This window comes from Arachis ipaensis, chromosome B2, assembly GCF_059453495.1.
Source record: "Arachis ipaensis isolate K30076 ecotype BB chromosome B2, ASM5945349v1, whole genome shotgun sequence".
NCBI classification, from domain to species: domain Eukaryota; kingdom Viridiplantae; phylum Streptophyta; class Magnoliopsida; order Fabales; family Fabaceae; genus Arachis; species Arachis ipaensis.
Genome location: NC_142437.1, coordinates 59,720,968 through 59,735,915, shown reverse-complemented (window position 1 = coordinate 59,735,915; position 14,948 = coordinate 59,720,968). Strand labels below are relative to the sequence as shown.

At 38.8% G+C, this 14,948-nt stretch overlaps 2 non-coding genes across 2 annotated transcripts; one reads left to right on the top strand and one right to left on the bottom strand.

The window, feature by feature from the left end:
* Nucleotides 1-4,686: 4,686 nt before the first annotated feature.
* On the bottom strand, nt 4,687-4,794 carry LOC148574050 (small nucleolar RNA R71). The gene has a single exon (XR_015905636.1). It is a non-coding gene; the product is annotated as a small nucleolar RNA R71 (small nucleolar RNA).
* Nucleotides 4,795-12,956: 8,162 nt separating this feature from the next.
* Nucleotides 12,957-13,063, top strand: LOC148574049 (small nucleolar RNA R71). The gene has a single exon (XR_015906911.1). It is a non-coding gene; the product is annotated as a small nucleolar RNA R71 (small nucleolar RNA).
* The last annotated feature ends 1,885 nt before the right edge of the window (nt 13,064-14,948 follow it).

The window sequence follows — 14,948 nt, the reverse complement described above, 5'->3', positions numbered from 1 at the left end:
ATAGAATATGCATATGATGCTCCATTCTGAAAGCATGCCAGAAGGACACCTTCTGATCAACTGCTTGTATCTTTCCCAAGTGGTGCACGAAATTGTGATTCTCACTTTTCACAACTCCACACAACTAACCATCAAGTGCACTAGGTCATCCAAGTAATACCTTATGTGAGTAAGGGTCGATCCCGCGGAGATTGTTGGCTTGAAGCAATCTATGGTTTTCTTGTAAATCTTAGTCAGGAGATTAATTATGATTATTAGTTTGAATTGCGAAAAATAAAAGAGCATGAAATAAATACTTGTTATGCAGTAATGGAGAATATGTTGGAGTTTTGGAGATGCTTTATCTTCTGAATCTCTGCTTTCCCCCTGTCTTCTTCTTCACGCACGCAAGGTTCCTCCTATGGCAAGCTGTGTGTTGGTGGATCACCGTTGTCAATGGCTACCATCCATCCTCTCAGTGAAAATGGTCTCAGATACGCTGTCACCGCACGGCTAATCATCTGTTGGTTCTAACTTATGCTGGAATAGGATCCATTTATCCTTTTGCGTCTGTCACTACGCCCAACCCTTGTGAGTTTGAAGCTCGTCACAGTCATTCAAACCCTGAATCCTACTCGGAATACCACAGACAAGGTTTAGACTTTCTGGATTCTCAAGAATGCTGCCAATGGATTCTAGCTTATACCATGAAGATTCTGATTAAGGAATCCAAGAGATACTCATTCAATCGAAGGTAGAACGGAAGTGGTTGTCAGGCACGCGTTCATAGATTGAGAATGGTGATGAGTGTCACGGATCATCACATTCATCATATTGAAGAGCGAATGAACATCTTAGATAGAAACAAGCGTGTTTGAATAGAAAACAGAAATAATTAAATTAATTTATCGAGACACAGCAGAGCTCCTCACCCCCAACAATGGAGTTTAGAGACTCATGCCGTAGAGATATGATGAGCGGATAATTTATACGCTTTTTGGCATTATTTTTACATAGTTTTCAGTATGATTTAGTTAGTTTTTAGTATATTTTTATTAGTTTTTAATTAAAAATCACATTTCTAGACTTTACTATGAGTTTGTGTGTTTTTCTGTGATTTCAGGTAATTTCTGGCTGAAATTGAGGGACTTGAGCAAAAATCAGATTCAGAGATTGAAGAAGGACTGCAGATGCTGCTGGATTCTGACCTCCTTGCACTCAAAGTGGATTTTATGGAGCTACAGAACTCCAAATGGCACGCTCTCAATTGCGTTGGAAATTAGACATCCAGGGCTTTCCAGCAATATATAATAGTCCATACTTTTCCCGAGTTTACATGATGCAAATTGGCGTTCAACGCCAGTTCCATGCTGCATTCTGGAGTTAAACGCGAGAAACAGGTTGCAAAGTGGAGTTAAACGCCAGAAACAGGTTACAAACTGGCATTCAACTCCAAGAGAAGCCTCTACACGTATAAAGCTCCATGCTCAGCCCAAGCACACACCAAGTGGGCCCCGGAAGTGGATTTCTGCATCATTTACTTATCTTTGTAAACCCTAGTAACTAGTTTAGCATAAATAGGACTTTTTACTATTGTATTTACATCTTCGGAACATATTTTGATCATGTTTTGATGATTGAACCCTCCTTGGGAGGCTGGCCATTCGGCCATGCCTGGACCTTGTTCTTATGTATTTTCAACGGTAGAGTTTCTACACACCATAGATTAAGGTGTGGAGCTCTGCTGTTCCTCATGAATTAATACAAAGTACTATTGTTTCTCTATTCAATTCAAGCTTATTCCGATTCTAAGATATTCATTCGCACCTCAATATGAATGTGATGATCATGACAGTCATCATCATTCCCAACCAATGAACACGTGCCTGACAACCACTTCCGTTCTACCTTATATTGAATGAGTATCTCTGGGATTCCTTAATCAGAGTCTTTGTAATATAAGTTAGAATCCATGGACGGCCATTCTTGAGATCCGGAAAGTCTAAACCTTGTCTGTGGTATTCCGAGTAGGATCTGGGAAGGGATGGTTGCGACGAGCTTCAAACTCGCGAGTGCTGGGTGTAGTGACAGACGCAAAAGGATCAATGGATCCTATTCCAGTATGATCGAGAACCGACAGATGATTAGCCATGCAGTGACAGTGCATTGGACCATTTTCACTGAGAGGATAGGATGTAGCCATTGACAACAGTTTTGCCTAACATACAGCTTGCCATAGAAAGGAGTATGAATGATTGGATGAAGACAATAGGAAAGCAGAGGTTCAGGAGGAATGAACGTATCTCTATACGCTTATCTGAAATTCTCACCAATGAATTACATAAGTATCACTATTTTTATTTTACGTTTTATTTATATTTTAATTATCAATTCACCATAATCGATTAAATCCACCTGACTGAGATTTACAAGATGACCATAGCTTGCTTCAAGCCGACAATCTTCGTGGGATCGACCCTTACTCACGTAAGGTTTATTACTTGGACGACCCAGTGCACTTGCTGGTTAGTTGTGCGAAGTTGTGACAAAGAACTAAGATTATGAACGTGCGTATTAAGTTTTCAGCGCCGTTACCAAGGAATGAACCGTCACGATTTCCGCGCACCAAGTTTTTGGCGCCGTTGCCGGGGATTGTTTGAGTTTGGACAATTGACGGTTCATCTTGTTGCTCAGATTAGGTAATTTTATTTTATTTTTAAGCTTTTTTATTTCTTATTTTCGAAAAATACAAAAAAAAATTCTTCTTTTTTTTGTTTTTCCCAAAATAATTTTCGAAAAAAAAAAATTAACAAAATCATAAAATCAAAAATAATTTGATGTTTCTTATTTGAGTCTAGTGTCTAATTGTAAGTTTGGTGTCAATTTCATGCTTTTAACTTTTCTTAAATTTTCGAAGAACACATGCATTGAGTTTCTTTCTTGTTCTTCATGATCTTCAAGTTGTTCTTGGTAAGTCTTCTTGTTTGATCTTTAAAATTTCTTGTTTTGCATCTTTTCTTGTTTTTCATATGCATTTTCAATTTGTTAGTGTCTAATTATTGAAAATTTCTAAGTTTGGTGTCTTGCATATTTTTCTTTTCTTAAAAATTTTCAAAAATAAGTTCTTGGTGTTCATCTTGACATTCAAAGTGTTCTTGGTGTTCATCTTGACACTCATAGTGTTCTTGCATGCATCATGTGTTTTGATCCAAAATTTTCATGTTTTGAGTCTCTTTATTGTTTTTTTCTTTCATCATTAAAAATTTAAAAATCAAAAAAATATATTTTCCTTATCTCACTCATAATTTTCGAAAATTTGATTTGATTTAGTCAAAAGTTTTAAAAATTTAATTGTTTCTTATGAGTCAAATCAAATTTTCAATTTAAAAAATTCTATCTTTTTCAAATCTTTTTCAAAAGTCAAATCATTTTCATTTTTTCTTTCATATTTTCGAAAATTTCAAATTGATTTTCAAAAATCTTTTTCTTATTTTGTTTCATAATTTCAAAATCTTTACTAACAATTAATATGATTGATTCAAAAATTTTTAAGTTTGTTACTTGCCTATTAAGAAAGGTTCAATCTTTAAATTTTAAAATAAAATCTTTTAGTTTCTTGTTAGTCAAGTAATCAACTTTAATTCTCAAAATCAAATCTTTTTAAATTTATTTTTCAAATCTTTTTGAAAATAAATTTCAATCACATCTTTTTCAAAATCAATTTCAAAATCTTTCTAATTTCTTATCTTTTCAAAATTTGATTTTCAAATCTTTTTCAATTAACCACTTGACTTTTTGATTGATTCTTATCTTTTTCAAAACTACCTAACTAATTCTCTCTCTAATTTTCGAAAATCCCTCCCCTCTTTTTCAAAATTCCTTTTTAATTAACTAATTGTCTTAAAAATTTAATTTAATTTAATTTCATTTTTAATTTTCGAATTTTAAATTTAATTTTTAAATATTTTTATTTTTTTTTTAATTTTCGAAAATTCTTCTCGCTCACCTCCTCCTAATTATTTATTTATCTACTAACACTTCTCTTCTTCTTAAAAATTCAAACCCTCTCCCTCTTTTTGTTTTCGAATTTCTTTTCTTCTTCTACTCACATAAAGGAATCTCTATACTGTGACATAGAGGATTCCAAATTTTCTTTTCTGTTTTCTTCTTTTTCATATGAGCAGGAACAAGGATAAGAACATTCTTATTGAAGCTGATCCTGAACCTGAAAGAACTCTGAAGAGGAAGCTAAGGGAAGCTAAAGCACAACTCTCTGGAGAAAATCTGACAGAAATTTTCGAAAAAGAAGGAGACATGGCCAAAAATAATAACAATGCAAGGAAGATGCTTGGTGACTTTACTGCACCTAATTCCAATTTACATGGAAGAAGCATCTCAATCCCTGCCATTGGAGCAAACAATTTTGAGCTGAAACCTCAATTAGTTTCTCTGATGCAACAGAACTGCAAGTTTCATGGACTTCCATCCGAAGATCCCTTTCAGTTCTTAACTGAATTCTTGCAGATCTGTGATACTATTAAGACCAATGAGGTTAACCCCGAGGTCTACAGGCTTATGCTTTTCCCATTTGTTGTGAGAGACAGAGCTAGAATATGGTTGGACTCTCAACCTAAAGATAGCCTGAACTCTTGGGATAAGCTGGTCACGGCTTTCTTAGCCAAGTTCTTTCCTCCTCAAAAGCTTAGTAAGCTTAGAGTGGATGTTCAAACCTTCAGACAAAAAGAAGGTGAATCCCTCTATGAAGCTTGGGACAGATACAAGGAACTGACTAAAAAGTGTCCTTTTGACATGCTTTCAGAATGGACCATCCTGGATATATTCTATGATGGTGTGCCTGAATTATCTAAAATGTCATTGGACCATTTTGCAGGTGGATCCATTCACCTAAAGAAAACTCCTGCAGAAGCTCAAGAACTCATTGACATGGTTGCAAATAACCAGTTCATGTACACTTCTGAAAGAAATCCTATGAGTAATGGGACGCTTCAGAGGAAGGGAGTTATTGAAATTGATACTCTAAATGCCATATTGGCTCAGAATAAAATATTGAATTAGCAAGTCAATATGATCTCTCAGAGTCAGAATAAAATATTGTCGTCATGTAAAAACTCACAGTAGAGTGAGGTCGAATCCCACAGGGATTGATTGGTCAAGCAACTTTAATTGGAAGAATGTTCTAGTTGAGCTAAGCAGAAAGTGAGTTGAGAATTGCAGAAAATTAAATGGCGTGAAAGTAAATAGCAGAAAATAAATGACGGAAAGTAAATTGCAGAATCTTCAATGGGGAAGGGAAGTTTAGCATGAAAATAAATGGCAATAAGTAAAGAAAATGGGTAAGATCAGAAATGGGGAATTCATTGGGCTTAGGAGATGTTGCATTCTCCAGATCAAGTTTATTTTCATCTCTTCCTCAATCAATGCATTCATTGATCTCCTTGGCAATCTTAAGTGATTGAATTCCGATTCCTTGGTAATTCAATCTCTCAAATCAGATCAATAGCCAATTCCTTAGTCTAATTGCTCATGAGAAGAGATGAAGTGTGGTCACTGATTATACCACATGTATTTCCAAATCAAAGTATTGGGAGAATTATATGTCACCATATCCGTCCAAACTCCAATTTGGTCCAACATGAGAAAACATTTCTAGCATGATCTCTTCATCCCTTTTCCAAGGTTCAGAAGAGATCCAAGTATGAATAGCTTCTTTTCCATGATAACTACTCAATTGGATGAAGATTCAAAGCTTTCTAGTAAAATCAAGAGAAAAGAAAGAAGAAGGATTATGAAAACTATTATTGATCCATCAAATTACAACAGAGCTCCCTAACCCAATGAAAGGGGTTTAGTTATTCATGACTCTGGGAATCAAAAACAAAGATGGAGAGTACATTCTGAAATTTAAACTAGAAGTGCAGAGAAAGTAAAATACAGAGAGTAATTCTAATAATGCCCAAAAGCTCCCCCTTTCTAGTTCAAAGCTCTCCCTATTTATACTACTCTTCTAATCTTCTAGTTGGCTCTTCAAGTCTTGGATATGGGCTTTTGGATCTTGAGTTGAAGCAGTTATCTTTTTCAGTGGGCTCAGCTTTACTTGCAGAGAAAGTGTGAAGTAGGCAGGGACTTTAGCTTAGGGCGTTAGTGGTGATAACGTTAAGTGAAAATGTGGGGTTGAGAACGTTAGTGACAATCACCTTTTTCACTAACGTTCCTAACCCAAAGTGGTCCATGCTAACTTCAACGCTAGTGGCACTACCGTGACCACTAACATTGACCCTTAGCCCTTCGCAAACGTTACTGGGGTTTACCTTTTTCAATAACGTTGAGAGTACCCCTTTCTCCCTACGTTAGAGTTCACGTTAGAATAGTTAACGTGGCCTTTAACGTAGGCTTGCCAAATCTTCGAGAGCGTTAGTGACACTTACCTTTGTCACTAACGCTTCAGAATGCCCCTACGTCCCACGTTAGAGTTCACGTTAACTAAGTTAACGTGACTTCTAACGTGGTATTGATAGCCATCTCCAACGTTAGTGACAAAGGTGAGTGTCACTAATGTTGGCTCATCATCCCTCTTCTCCACGTTAGCTTCCACGTTAATGTAATTAACGTGGCAACTAACGAGGCTCATAATGGCTCAATCCAACGTTAGTGACAAAGGTGAGTGTCACTAATGTTGGTGATTCTTGCTCCCTCCACGTTAGAGTCCACGTTAACTAGGTTAATGTGGCTTTTAACGTAGCCAATATGGGCTTAGTCCAACGTTAGTGACAAAGGTGAGTGTCACTAACGTTGGCATCATCTTCTTCTTCCACGTTATAGCTCACGTTAACTAAGTTAACGTGGCTCTTAACGTGGCCAATTTCCCCTTTTGGAACGTTAGTGGCACTTACTTTTACCACTAACGTTGGAGTTCTACTTCTCTTCCACGTTAGCTTCCACGTTAACATACTTAACGTGGCGACTAACGTGGGCTATGATGGCTCACGAAGGCGTTATTGGCAATCACTTTTCTCATTAATGTTGCAAGCTAGCCTTCATTCCACGTTAGTGGTCACGTTAGCTAGACTAACGTGGCTGCTAACGTGGTTCTTCCTTGCTTCCTTTATCCTGAAATCAAGCAATAAAGTGCATCAAAGCTCTGATCCAAGTTATGAGACATGCATTTTTCAATTTGTCCTTCAATTCATGTATAATTCTCATGAAATCATGTAAAATTCATAATGTTTGCTTGAATATAGATGTAAGTGATTATTTACCCAAAACTTGCTTATTTCCTAAGAAAATGCATGAAACTACGTTAAAACCATAAAGAAAAGGTCAGTGAAACTGGCCAAAATGCCCTGGCATCACAACACCAAACTTAAAGCTTGCTTGTCCCTAAGCAAGTACTGGAACAAGAGAATGATGAATGAAATGACAAGAGGAATGAATCATTATTGTGGAAGTCATATTCTTGGTTTTATGGGATTTCATGCATAGCAACTTAGGTTCATTCCTTTACTGGCTTTCAGACCTTTATCATGCCTTGGAATACTCACTTGATTGCACCCTTTGAGGCTTTTATTTATTGATCCCTTTGTCTTTCCAAGGTTTATCTCTTCCTTAGGCTAAGTGTTCTGTGAGGGGGCGACTCTTTAAGATAAGCTTTCAGCCAACACTCCCGAACCAGTTAGTTCAAGGTGCTAGGTGTTGAAATACCCCTAAGGACTTACTCCCTCAAGTCTCTCTCCCCCATACATGCACACCACAGGCACATGGTTTGTTATTTTCTTTCCTTGAGGTCTTGGTGTCCAGCACCTCTTTGGGTTACTAAATGTTCTGTAGCAAGGTTGCTCTTGATAGTGGATTTTCAGTTGATAATCCCGGGTTAGTTACCCTAAGTTACCAAGTGATGAAGCACTCCTAAGAACTTATTCATCCAAGCAGATCCTTGGTACAAGAGCACCACAGACACATCCCTCAAGTTTCAAGCCCTTGGTGCCTAGCCTTATTCTTTATTAACTTTTCTTTCTTTTTCAACCCTTATTGTTTTTTCCTTTTTTCTTATTAGGATCTTATTATTTAGCTAGTCTCATGGGGTGTGTTTCAAGTATATGATTCAGGACAGATAGTTGCCTTCCCACCTTATTGGTGAACCAACTTAGCTAAGTGATTACTACACCAAAAATTTAAGAACCTACTCCACAATTTGAACATCACTCTGGTCTTTCATAACATCTCTTTTTTTTTATTTAGCTTAAAAGGACAAGCATACAATAAGCAAGATGAAAATGAAAACAGGCAACTTGACTAGCAAGCATAGACCTAAGCAAAAACAAACTTAAAGACAGAATTGAAAATTCATAAGCTACTATGGAAGCATGTTCTATTTCATACATGATTTTCCTTATTTAAAAGACTTGAAAAAGAAAGATGGAACAATGAGGGAACTCCACCACCTTTTACTCATGGGGTTGTTCGCGCTCTCCTTCTTGTTTGTCCTCTTTGTGTCCACTTGTGCTTCCTTGCATACATGCCAGTCTAGCTTTTTTCCAATCTTCAAGTGCCTTCCTTACTGATTCATGACTCTTTTCTACCCTCTCTCTTTCTTCTCGTGCTAATTCATCCTTCACTTCTTCATAGCTTATGATTCCCGGATGTAGTATAGGCAGTTGTTCGACTATGTATCCGAGCCTGGCCTGAGTGTTCACCTGGTGTCCAGTCTGTCTCATGTAAACTCCTTCTGAAAACGCCCTGTGTTCGTCGAAGAGTTCTGCCTGTTTTAATTGTTTCCGATGCATTTCATGTATGTGTGCACCTTGATGTGCTTGGATGTTGATTAGCTTTTGGATGGCTTCTTGTTGTTGATCCTGCCTTTGTTCCAACCTGTGGAAGGATTCTCCCCATTGTTTTCCTTGCTCTAGTTGCTGCTCGATCAATTGTCTTTGCCACTCCCCTTGTTGATTCATCCATCTAGATAGTGACTCTTCTTGACGGTTTATCAACTGTAGGTGAAGCTCTTTCTGTGCCCCTTGATTTTCCAAGTATTGTCTAGATAAGCCATCAATGGCTTCCTATAATTGGTGCATGTCCAAAGGGGCTTGCTTCTCTAGGTTCTGTCCTTCTACCACTTGGTGCACTGGCCTCTTTCTTATCCTTCGTTGGGGTAGGGGAGATGCAACAGTATGCATACGCCGGACAGTAATTGGGATACCAACTTTTATCCATTCGGAGTTTTCATCTTCGAACACCACCCCTGCCTTGTCACACAGACGGAAAATGGTGTTGGGATAGCCTAACCTTCCCCCAGAATCACTTTTCTCAGCCATCTTCCTAATGCCTTGTGCTATGAGTTCATGCACCTTGATCTCTCCCCCCTTAAGTATACATTGCACCATTGTTGCTCTCTTAAGATTCACCTCTGAATTGTTTCTGGCAGGGAGGATGGATCTCCTTACAATTTCGAACCACCCCTTTGCTTCAGGGGTAAGATCACCTCTTTTTATGAATTTGGGCTTCCCATTGGGATCTCTCACCCAATCCACTCCTTGTACGCAGATATCTTTCACAATTTGGTCATAATTAGGACTACCATCTACTCGGGATTGATAGCTTTCTTTCTCGAATGGTATGGTTCGTAGCTTCAACACCCTCATGATGCTCATGGGACTAAAATCCACAGTTACTCATCTTACAAAGCTTATAAAAGATTCCTCTTTCCTATCATACCTCACTGCGTTTGCGTAAAACTCTCTTACGAGCATTGCATTTATCCTCGCGGTGACTGGATCGGTGAGGAGCTCCCATCTTCTCTTTTCTACCTTCTCTGTGATTTTGGGGCACTCAGTTTTCTTGACTTGAAAGCCTAGTTCATATATGATCTCCTTATCAGCCATCCATCCAAATTGAAGTGCATGGTAAAAAGTTCTAAACTTCTTTTCATCAAAGGGGTGTTGCTCCATAGGCTCCTTCCCCTTTCTTCTTTTAGAGCTTGATGATGCCATGAGTGATTTTTGAAAAGTGAAGGTGTTGAGGTTAGTGATGAGTGGTGGAATTCGGTTGGGTTTGGATAGGGTGTAGCTTGAAGAATTATACTTCGAGAGTGAGAAGTTTGAAGAAGTGGTTGCTGGAATGTGAAGGGAAATATGGACTAGGAATCACTTATATAGGGAAATGATGAGTAAATAAAAGGTGTGGATTGATGGGGTGGTTGTGTGATGGACGGATGGGGTTTTGCATGGGATGAGCACAAGGATCATCAACTTTATGATGGGGTTGGTTCAGTTTCCAAGCTTGTTCTCCTTCCAATGTTGCATGGCAACAATTTCCAATGCAATCCCCCTGGAGACATGTGTATAGTCCTCTCCTTTTGTGGTAGCCGAACCCTTCAATTTTCCCACCAATCCTCCTACAAAATAAAAGAAAAATTAAAATTGTGGGAAGTGGCGGCAAGATTTAAAAGACAAGAAAGAGTAACTACTTTTTAAAAATTTTTGTTGTTAACTACTAAGTGCTATTCACAAATGCAAACCAACTGACTAATTAAATTTCTATATATGCAACCTTGGTGACACCAAACTTAGTTTGTGGCAATGTGGTGTAAGATGATTTGTTCAAGGTGCTAAGAGTGACATGCTATGAGTTGCATTCATGTCCTCTTAGTGTGCCTTGAACACCAAACTTGTTCTTCACTATATGTTGCATCAAAAGAGTTATTCAGGGATATGTCAAAGTTGATTTGCGATCCATGAACTTTGCTTTATTAACTACTTTAAAAGTATGTAAAACATGGGTTGCCTCCCATGAAGCGCTTCTTTAGCGTCACTAGCTTGACGTTCTTCCTTTGTCAGGGTGGTTGGTAATGCTTCAAATCTTCCCCCCTTGCAGTAAACCTATATTCATTGGCTTCATCAATGATCTCTACATGTTCTAGGGAGAGAACTTTGTTGATGGTGAAAACCTTAGGTAACTGAGATGGGATGGTGGGGAGATGAGGTGGGATATCTAGGAAGTAAGCTGAGATCACTTTATCCCCTGGAGAGAAAACTTCTGTAGGGATCTTTTTGTTCCTCCATCTCCTTGGTATCTTCTTCTTTGTTTCTTTTGCTATTATCCTGCTCTTTGTGGTCTCTTTTCCTAGGGGGATTTTGTTGCTGGTCCCATGTAATTCTGGTGGTTTTGGCTCTACTTGAATTTCCTTTAGCTGTGACAGCTGCTGATTATTTTGTTCATCACCCAAAGGAATTCCTAAGTGTACAGCTTGTGCCTCAATGCTTGTTTCTCCCACCATTGCTATGTCATGCTCTGTCCTTAGTTCCTTGCCTTCCTGACTTGCTTCTTGTGAGGGTTTGAAGACATTGAAGGTGAGTTGTTCATCATGTACCCTCAGTATTAGCTCTCCTCACTCCACATCTATGAGCGCTCTGGCTGTAGCTAAGAATGGTCTTCCCAATATGATTGGGTGAAGATGACTTTCTTCCATTTCCAGTATGACAAAGTCTGTGGGAAGGAAGTAGTTCCCAACCTTCACCAGCACATTTTCAACCACTCCTATTGCTTGTTTTTGAGTTTTGTCCGCCAGCCTGATGACTACGTCTGTGGGTATCAGCTCATTGATTTGCAGCCTCTTCATAAGGGATAAAGGCATTAAGTTGATGCTTGCTCTCAGATCACAGAGTCCTTTATCGAACATTGTTTCTCCTATGGCACAGGGGATGTGAAAACTCCCTGGGTCTTTCCTTTTTGTAGGCAGCTCTGGTTGAATGAGGGCGCTGCACTCCTTATTCATCACTATGGTTTGTCCTCCCTTGAGTGAGCTTTTCCTGGTCAGCAGCTCCTTCATGTACTTAATGTATGAGGGATTTTGTTGGAGGGCCTTGATGAATGGTATGTTTATATGGAGAGATGCAAATATGTCAAGAAACCTTGAGTATATTCTCTTCTCTACACCACCATTGAGTAATTGGGGAAAGGGTGCATAGAGTCTCAACAGCTCCTTCTGTGTAATTGTGGTTTCTTGATGATTCTCTTCCTGCTTTCCTGCTGATGTATCTTCAGGTTGTTCTGATGGTTTGTTCGGCTCTTCCTCAGTCTCCTTATCACTTATAGTAACCATCTTACAATCTTCCCATCTGACTTTCTTTGCTTCACCTCTCGGATTTTTCTCTGTGTCACTTGGGAAGCTATCAGTAGGTTTGGGAATCTTCTCAGATAGGTATCCCACTTGAATTTCCAGCCTCTTGATGGTGTCTCCCTGATTCTTGATATTGGCTCACACCTCCTCTTTGAACACCTTGTTATCTTGAATCTCCTTACATATGCTCTCGAGTAGGGTCTCAATCTTTGAGAGTCTATCCTTGGATGGTGATGGTGAGTTGAGATTGGAGGGATGAGAATGGCTAGTTTGGTTTTGATATGGATGTTGAAAAAGGTTGTTAGGTGGGTGCTGATATGGTCTCTGTATGGCATGTTGGTGAGCTGTGTTGTTGGGGTTGGGACGTCTCTGATCTTGGCCTTGGTCTTGTTGATTTCCCCACCCAAAGTTTGGGTGGTTCCTCCAACCAGGATTATATGTTTTGGAGTATGGGTCATGGTTCTGCCTAGGTGAATTTCCAATGTAGTTGGCTTGTTCCTGATCACCCTCTGCTTCTTCATTCACTTCTTCTTGGGTTACTGCTGAAGTGGTGATTGCTGCTACTTGATTCCTCTCCATCTTCTTGGTGAGGTCAGCTAATTGCTTGGTAATCATCTTGTTTTGAGCTAGCAGTGCATCCACATTGTTCAGCTCCATCACTCCTCTAGTATTGCCTCTTTCAGAAGCATAGAAGTAGTCATTCTCTGCTACAGTCTCAATGACATCTATGACTTCTTCAATGGTCTTTTTCTTGTTCAGAGATCCCCCAGATGAGTGGTCTACTGCCTTCTTTGATTCATACGAAAGGCCTTCATAGAAGATGTGCAACTATACCCATTCATTGAACATATCTGGCGGGCATCTTCTTGTCAAGTCTTTAAACCTCTCCCATGCTTCATATAGAGTCTCACCATCCTGCTGCCTGAATGTTTGTACCTCAGCTCTCAACCTGTTGATCCGTTGAGGAGGATAGAATCTTGCCAAGAACTTGTTCACCACATCTTCGCAGGTTGCTAAACTCTCCTTTGGAAAGGATTCCAGCCACTTAGATGCTTTGTCCTTGAGTGAGAAGGGAAACAGAAGTAGTCTATAGGTGTCAGGATGAACACCATTAGACTTTACAATATCGCATATCCTCAGGAAAGTGGTTTGATGTTGATTGGGGTCTTCTTGGACACTTCCTCCGAATGAACAATTGTTCTGAACAAGGGTGATGAGCTGTGGCTTTAGTTCAAAGTTATTGGCATGTATGGTTGGCCTTTGGCTACTACTTCCACAGTTTCCTGGGTTTGGGTTGATGTAAGAACCCAGAACTCTTCTCTCTTGTCCAACCTGATGCGCTAGACCTTTTCTGCCATGGTTGTGAGCCTCTTCTTCATGATGGTTCTCCATATTCTCCTCCATGTCTGGTTCAAAGTACTCTTCCTCTTCCTCAGCACCAACTACTCTCTTTCCTCTTGCTTCCCTCATTAATCTAAGAAAGGTCCTCTCAGGTTCAGAATCAAAGGAAGTTGAAGCCCCGGTTCTTCTACCTGTCATACAACCAACAAAGCAAAAGCAAGAGAGATAGATACAGACAGTAATTTCTACAGAAATACTGTTAATGTGAGTGATGCAATATATCAAACAGTTAGTGGGTTAGTGACTGAATTGTAAACAACTAAGAAAATGGGTAGGGGAAAGGGAAGAAAATAGCTAACCCGAAAGTAAATTACTCAAATGAACTTAAATCAAACAAAATAAAAACAAATGCTCAATCTAGTTATCCACTAATTTAATCATTGTTGATACAAAATCAATCCCCAGCAACGGCGCCATAAACTTGATGCACGGAAATTTGTCTCTCAACAAATTTCCTTCGGCAAGTATACCGAATTGTCGTCAAGTAAAAACTCACAGTAGAGTGAGGTCGAATCCCACAGGGATTGATTGGTCAAGCAACTTTAATTGGAAGAATGTTCTAGTTGAGCTAAGTAGAAAGTGAGTTGAGAATTGCAGAAAATTAAATGGCGGGAAAGTAAATAGCAGAAAATAAATGACGGAAAGTAAATTGCAGAATCTTAAATGGGGAAGGAAAGTTTAGCATGAAAATAAATGGCAATAAGTAAAGAGAATGGGTAAGATCAGAAATGGGGAATTCATTGGGCTTAGGAGATGTTGCATTCTCCGGATCAAGTTCATTTTCATCTCTTCCTCAATCAATGCATTCATTGATCTCCTTGGCAATCTTAAGTGATTGAATTCCAATTCCTTGGTAATTCAATCTCTCAAATCAGATCAATATCCAATTCCTTGGTCTAATTGCTCATGAGAAGAGATGAAGTGTGGTCACTGATTATACCACATGTATTTCCAAATCAAAGTATTGGGAGAATTATATGTCACCATATCTGCCCAAACCCTAATTTGGTCCAACATGAGAAAATATTTCTAGCATGATCTCTTCATCCCTTTTCCATGGTTCAGAAGAGATCCAAGTATGAATAGCTTCTTTTCCAAGATAACTACTCAATTGGATGAAGATTGAAAGCTTTCTAGTAAAATCAAGAGAAAAGAAAGAAGAAGGATTATGAAAACTATTATTGATCCATCAAATTACAATAGAGCTCCCTAACCCAATGAAAGGGGTTTAGTTGTTCATGGCTTTGGGAATCGAAAATAAAGATGGAGAGTACATTCTGAAAGTTAAACTAGAAGTGCAGAGAAAGTAAAATACAGAGAGTAATTCTAATAATGCCCAAAAGCTCCCCTTTTCTAGTTCAAAGCTCTCCCTATTTATACTACTCTTCTGATCTTCTAGTTGGCTCTTCAAGTATTGGATATGGGCCTTTGGATC